This window comes from Oncorhynchus keta, chromosome 36 (assembly GCF_023373465.1).
Source record: "Oncorhynchus keta strain PuntledgeMale-10-30-2019 chromosome 36, Oket_V2, whole genome shotgun sequence".
Taxonomy (NCBI): Eukaryota; Metazoa; Chordata; class Actinopteri; order Salmoniformes; family Salmonidae; genus Oncorhynchus; species Oncorhynchus keta.
The window spans coordinates 24,452,716-24,460,215 of record NC_068456.1 but is presented as its reverse complement, the minus strand read 5'-3'; positions in this window follow the sequence as shown (position 1 = coordinate 24,460,215).

Sequence of the window (7,500 nt, the reverse complement as noted above, 5' to 3'; positions counted from 1 at the left end):
CTGCGGCGTTCTGGATGAGTTGTAGGGGTTTAATGGCACAGGCAGGGAGCCCAGCCAACAGCGAGTTGCAGTAATTCAGACGGGAGATGACAAGTGCCTGGATTAGGACCTGCGCCGCTTCCTGTGTGAGGCAGGGTCGTACTCTGCGGATGTTGTAGAGCATGAACCTACAGTAGTGGAGGAGATGCCTACTACGAGTAATGAGGTACAGGAGGGTTTTAATGTGGAGCTAGGCTCCCAGGTAGTGGATGAGATGCCCACTACGAGTGCTGGGGTTCATGTGGAGCTAGGCTCCCAGTTCGTGGAGAAGATGCCCACTATGAGTAGTGATGTTCAGGTGGGGCTCGTCTCCCAGGTAGTGGAGGAGATGCCTGGTACGAGTGATGAGGTGCAAGTGGGGAGTGTTGAAAGGGATGTGGTAGAGGGGAGTCAGTTGTCTGTGGTCTCAGCTGAGGAGGATCAAGAGAAGGATATGGATATCTCTTTAGATATGACAGCTGCTGGTGAGGACTCAGTTTATTATCTAGAGGAGGTAAATGAGTTTCTGGATCAGACTTTTGGGAAATCTGTCAAATTGGCAGATTATTTTGATGTTGAGTTTGTGAGGTCAGCTGTGATGTTACAGAAGACGGTGAGGTTAGACCAGCTGAGTGAGAAGAAGCGGTTTCGCTCGAGGAAATTTATTACTGCTGTTGCAGCAGCAAAAGGTGGTGGGAAACGTGTTCAGGTTAAGAGAAGAAAAAAAATAATGATGATGATCATGCTTCATAGGGTGTCTTTTTTCTCGTTGGTTTCTCTGTGGGCTCTTCTGCTTTTCTTTTCACTTTTCTTCATGGAGGTACTAAGGGTAGGTTCTCTCAATATGAATGGGGAATTAGAAGTAATAAAACAGAAAAGGCTTAATGTAGTTTTCCTACAGGAGACACATAGTGATGAGGAAAATGAGGTTGACTGGGGTATGTGGTGGGAGGGGCAGCATGTACTCAGTCATGGTACTAATTTCAGTGCTGGGGTGGCAATCTTGTTTTCCTCAGGCTTAGGGGTGACTGTGGTATCTACAACAGAGATTGTCAAGGGTCGGGTTTTATTGGTCAAAGTGGATGTTATGGGGTTTTTGTTTGTTTTTTTGAATATTTATGCTCCTAATGAGGGTACAGAGCGTATTGCTGTATTTGATCAACTAAAGGAAACCTTAAGACAGTGTGACCAAGAGGGGTGTATGGTTTTAGGGGGTGACTGGAACTGTACAGTGGATTTTACTGTTGATCGCACCGCTGAAGAACCTCACCTGCGGTCAGCCACTTGCCTGGCTGGCCTATTAACTGAGTTTGAGCTTTCTGATGTGTGGAGAGTAAGGAATGCCAAAGTTAGGCAGTACACATGGCTAAAAATTAATGAAGGTTGTGTCAGTGCAGCAAGGTTAGATACAGTGCCTTGCGAAAGTATTCGGCCCCCTTGAACTTTGCAACCTTTTGACACATTTCAGGCTTCAAACATAAAGATATAAAACTGTATTTTTTTGTGAAGAATCAACAACAAGTGGGACACAATCATGAAGTGGAACGACATTTATTGGATATTTCAAAAACTGAAAAATTGGGCGTGCCCTTATCAAAAACTGAAAAATTGGTGTGTGCAAAATTATTCAGCCCCCTTAAATGAATACTTTGTAGCGCCACCTTTTGCTGCGATTACAGCTGTAAGTCGCTTGGGGTATTTCTCTATCAGTTTTGCACATCGAGAGACTGACATTTTTTCCCATTCCTCCTTGCAAAACAGCTCGAGCACAGTGAGTTTGGATGGAGAGCATTTGTGAACAGCAGTTTTCAGTTCTTTCCACAGATTCTCGATTGGATTCAGGTCTGAACTTTGACTTGGCCATTCTAACACCTGGATATGTTTATTTTTGAACCATTCCATTGTAGATTTTGCTTTATGTTTTGGATCATTGTCTTGTTGGAAGACAAATCTCCGTCCCAGTCTCAGGTCTTTTGCAGACTCCATCAGGTTTTCTTCCAGAATGGTCCTGTATTTGGCTCCATCCATCTTCCCATCAATTTTAACCATCTTCCCTGTCCCTGCTGAAGAAAAGCAGGCCCAAACCATGATGCTGCCACCACCATGTTTGACAGTGGGGATGGTGTGTTCAGGGTGTTGCTTTTACGCCAAACATAACGTTTTGCATTGTTGCCAAAAAGTTCAATTTTGGTTTCATCTGACCAGAGCACCTCAGCTGTAGATCTCTGCAATTCATCCAGAGTGATCATGGGCCTCTTGGCTGCATCTCTGATCAGTCTTCTCCTTGTATGAGCTGAAAGTTTAGAGGGACGGCCAGGTCTTGGTAGATTTGCAGTGGTCTGATACTCCTTCCATTTCAATATTATCGCTTGCACAGTGCTCCTTGGGATGTTTAAAGCTTGGGAAATCTTTTTGTATCCAAATCCGGCTTTAAACTTCTTCACAACAGTATCTCGGACCTGCCTGGTGTGTTCCTTGTTCTTCATGATGCTCTCTGCGCTTTTAACGGACCTCTGAGACTATCACAGTGCAGGTGCATTTATACGGAGACTTGATTACACACAGGTGGATTGTATTTATCATCATTAGTCATTTAGGTCAACATTGGATCATTCAGAGATCCTCACTGAACTTCTGGAGAGAGTTTGCTGCACTGAAAGTAAAGGGGCTGAATAATTTTGCACGTCCAATTTTTCAGTTTTTGATTTGTTAAAAAAGTTTGAAATATCCAATAAATGTCGTTCCACTTCATGATTGTGTCCCACTTGTTGTTCAGGTTCAGTCAAAAGGGTGTAGTTGTGTTGCTTAATTTTGTGTTAGGGGCAGCAAAATTAGCGATATGGAAGACCCGAAAGAACAGCATTCGGGGACAGGGGTCTGTGGATGTGGTGGGAATGCTGGAGGGAATGTTGGCAGCGAGACTAAGGGTTGAGTTTGCCTATTATAAACTTGTCACCAATATCGATCTGTTTTTGAGTATATGGGGTATTCAGAGGCTGTTGTGTGTAGTTACTGTGGAGGAGGAATTGGAGTTGTGTTTTTAATTGATGTGTAACTGTGGTTTTGTATGAGTATTTATTGTGTGGTGGCCCCCAGACCCAATAAAGAGTATTTCAAACTCAAAACTCTCTCTCTCTCTCTCTCTCTCTCTCTCTCCCTCTCTCCCTCTCTCTCTCTCTCTCTCTCTCTCTCTCTCTCTCTCTCTCTCTCTCTCTCTCTCTCTCTCTCTCTCTCTCTCTCTCTCTCTCTCTCTCTCTCTCTCTCTCTCTCTCTCTCTCTCTCTCTCTCTCTCTCTCTCTCTCTCTCTCTCTCTCTCTCTGTCTCTCTACCTCCCTGTCATCTAAAAGGGCATGAGATTTGCCTGGAGATGACTGTGTGCACACAGATGAATTATGAATTAAAAGATGTGCTGATGTGAGAGACCACTAAGGTTACACGTTATTTTATTTATTCATTGTGTGTGTGTGTGTGTGTGTGTGTGTGTGTGTGTGTGTGTGTGTGTGTGTGTGTGTGTGTGTGTGTGTGTGTGTGTGTGTGTGTGTGTGTGTGTGTGTGTGTGTGTGTGTGTGTGTGTGTGTGTGTGTGTGTGTGTGTGTGTGTGTGTGTCATGTGAGTGTTAATTGTGTAGGTCTCTCTGTGAGTCTGGGGTACATGGACTGTGAACACCATTGGCTGCAGTCATATTTTATTCATCCACCTTTATTTATTTATGTATTTATTTATTATTCTCTAGATTGGGAAGTGTGTCAGAAGTTGGCCCAGACTGGGAATGATGTCACTTGGGGCAGCACACATGACCCAACCTCCCAGCAGGCCTTGCATCTCTGCTCAAATGCAGATGTCAGGTCCTGGCTGGCACAGCCTCGATGTATTGTAGGTGACCGAATAATAGGGTCATCAGAGGTTAACTGATGGACTGATAGACTCTTGTGGTGCAGTCTCACCATCCAAGTTTTGACTTATACCCTAATGATATGTATGATATGATTTTTTAAGAATATAACTTATAAATGCATTATGAGCTTAGAGCCTCCATTTTAGAGTGATTACATTTCACCAGCCCCATGCCTCAACATTTTACAGAAACAGTGGTGGCTGGCCATGAGTATTCTAGAATCCCTGACAGTCAGATGCTGGACATGAGTTTTCTAGAATCCCTGACAGTCAGATACTGGCCATGAATATTATCGAATCCCTGACAGACAGATGCTGGCCTAGAATATTCTACAATCCCTGGCGGTGTAGTTTCAATTATGAATGTTCACAAGGGTTATTTCTGGGGTGTGTAGTCGGTGTGAGACTGACTATGACGTATGTGTGCCGTTCTCTCTCATCCCTCTGGAATAGGGTCGTAATCGGCGCTCTGGCCTTGTAAATATTACATGGGTGTTCTATCCTCAATCATCGCTCCAATACGGAAGATAATGGTACTGGCCATTTCAGTACACTAACACCCTTATCGAGAATCCTCTTGGAAAGTCCTGCCATTTTTCCTCTGGCATCCCCGCTGTTAGATGGTATCTTCCATGATTTATGCCTTAGCTTACATTATTTCTGGATCCTTCTCTGCAATTTCAGCCTCATCCATACCGTTCCCACTGGCCTCCCTCCCTCCTTTCCCCATCTCTCTCTGTGAACATGTCATCTTAATCGCAATCCCTTTTTCTTTCCTTCTCCTATCTCTCTCTTTTTAGACTATGAGATGGTTTTATTTATTTATCGAACAGTCTGTTTGAGACATGGTTTTCTATGAGGCAATGTTGTGGTAGTGTGTGAGTGGGGTTTACAGGGGTCTGACTTAATGTTGTTATGGGGGAAATATAATTCCCCTCTCACCCCCCCACCCCCTGGTGGTTACAGTAAGTGGGGTGTATGGTGGCCGTTGGCTCTGAGACTGGTGTGTACTGGGAGTTTGTTGTTGTGGAGGTTGGGAATATGCCTCAAGGCTGGGAGAGGCTGTTGGTCCAAAGAGATAAGCAGCTAAGTGCTGCTCCTGTCATAAGAAATTAGCCCTAGATGACATGTTGACAGCAGCACAGCCACACAAATCCACGGCAACTCTCCACCCCTTTTAATTTAGACTCTCTCTAACCCCCCTCTCTATATATCTCTCTTTCTCTCTCTCTCCCCTGTCTCTGTCCAAATTAGCATTGTTTTTGTCATTCAGTGAACCTGGTGATCGGGAGAGAGAAGACTAGTAGATGTCTGGCTTTGGGAAGTGACGTGGTTACAGTGAGTCTGTGTGTTTGTGTTCATAAAAACATGAGGAGGGAGCTGGGTGCAGCAGAACGCTTGTTGTGGGGTGGACTGACTCGGTCTGCTTGGCCCACACATGACGCTACCTCCCATTAATAAAACAGGATATACAGGTCATGTCTGCTCCTGCCGCCATCCCTAATCTGTCTGTTTTAACTCTGCCACGCACTGCAGACGGGTGAGAGCTGGATGTTACCGTGGCAACCTACCTTAATTGGCATGGCATGACTGACACCTGCTGTCAGGTCTGATGGCTTTCCTGACCGGCAGTGAGCTGGACAGCCCAGGCTGGGGTCCTCAGTGAATAATCAGTAGTGTGAAGTTGAGAATGGCTGGTCATTGCTCAGAATAATCTTATGTCACAGCATTGAAGCCCACGAAACTGAGACTATTACTATGGTTTCTTATCAAGGGTATTCCACAACAAAATGTCATGCCTAATCGCTATGGGACAACCATAAACCATTTCACAGTTCCGGAGCAAGACATGGTAGTGGCCGCCAAGCCATGTGCGGCATATTAAAGACACCACTATAGTCTAAGTACAAGACACTTCCTCCATTTCCACATGGGGTCTTTTTTTAGCCGTCCATCTCCTAGCCTAAATGCCTTCATTACGATGGAACTGACATGTTTCGACAATGGTGCTGGAATAAGTGGTAAAGGATCTCTGTAGCTCTCTTCATAAGCCCTACAGCATATCTCTCCTGTCTCTTCTCTGACGGTCTTGTAAACTCTCATTAACTTCCAGGAGCTGTCTGTGTTTCTGTCTCAGATGGCACCCTATTTCCTTTTATAGTGCACTGACTCTGGTCAAAAGTGGTGCACTATATAGGGAATATGGTACCATTTGGGTCTCAGCCTGTGTCTGTGTGTATGTGGAGCACCAGGACCACACATCACTGTCAGACAGAGACAAGACATTATGGATCAGGGCCTGATGCCTCCTACAGACCTGTCACACTCCACTTATCCTTTCTTTCACCCGCTCCCTTTCTCTTTCTGTCATCACAGAAGTGTAGCCATTCTCCTTCTGTTCTCCTCTCTAATACCATTCTCTCTCTCTCTCTCTCTCTATGTCTCTCTCTCTCTGTCTCTCTCTCTCTCTCTCTCTCTCTCTCTCTCTCTCTCTCTCTCTCTCTCTCTCTCCCTCTCTCTCTCTCTCTCTCTCTCTCTCTCTCTCTCCTCTCCCTCTCCCTCTCTCTCTCTCTCTCTCTCTCTCTCTCTCTCTCTCTCTCTCTCCTATCTCTCTCTCTCTCTCTCTCTCTCTCTCTCTCTCTCTCTCTCTCTCTCTCTCTCTCTCTCTCCTCTCCCTCCCTCTCCCTCTCTCTCTCTCTCTCTCTCTCTCTCTCTCTCTCTCTCTCTCTCTCTCTCTCTCTCTCTCTCTCTCCTCCCTCTCCCTCTCTCTCTCTCTCTCTCTCTCTCTCTCTCTCTCTCTCTCTCTCTCTCTCTCTCTCCCTCCCTCTCCCTCCCCCTCCCTCTCTCTCTCTCTCTCTCTCTCTCTCTCTCTCTCTCTCTCTCTCTCTCTGTGTCTCTCTATGTCCGTGTCTTTATTCCTCTCTTTCTCTCTCTCTCTCCCTCTCTCTCTCTCTCTCCCCTCTCTCTCTCTCTCTCTCTCTCTTTTTTCTCTCTCTTTGTCTCTCTCTCTCTCTATGTCTGTGTCTTTATTCCTCTCTTTCTCTCTCTCTCCTCTCTTGCTTCCCCTGCCTAACAAGGTTTCCATGGAGAAGGTGAAGGACAATGGTTTGAGTTTGTTTTATTAGTTGTTTACTCATGAAACGTCGTCCAATGAAATTCTTACTTGCTGGTTCCTTCTGGACCATGCAACAACAATAATAAATAAATAAAGATAAGAATAGGAACATAAAATAAATGACAGTAGAATAAAATAAAAGTTAGATATTTACACGTGTATTGGAGTACTGAGCAGTATAATAAGAGTGTGGTAGCAGCTGTGACCTGTGTGTGTGTACAGCAACATGAATGTATGTGTGGGTGTGTGTGTGTACTAAGGTGTTACAAATGAAAGGATCTGCCAGTTAGAAGAGGAGGAGAAAGGATATCGCCGAGACCACAGAGATCGACAGAAGGATGTTGCTTCAACCTGTATTTGAGATGTCAGAGTGAACACGAGGTAGAACCCTGGACCGTGGCTCATATGTCACAAGGATTCTCTAAAAACAACACACATGTTATTCTCTCCTCCTCGCCTACTGTACACGCATT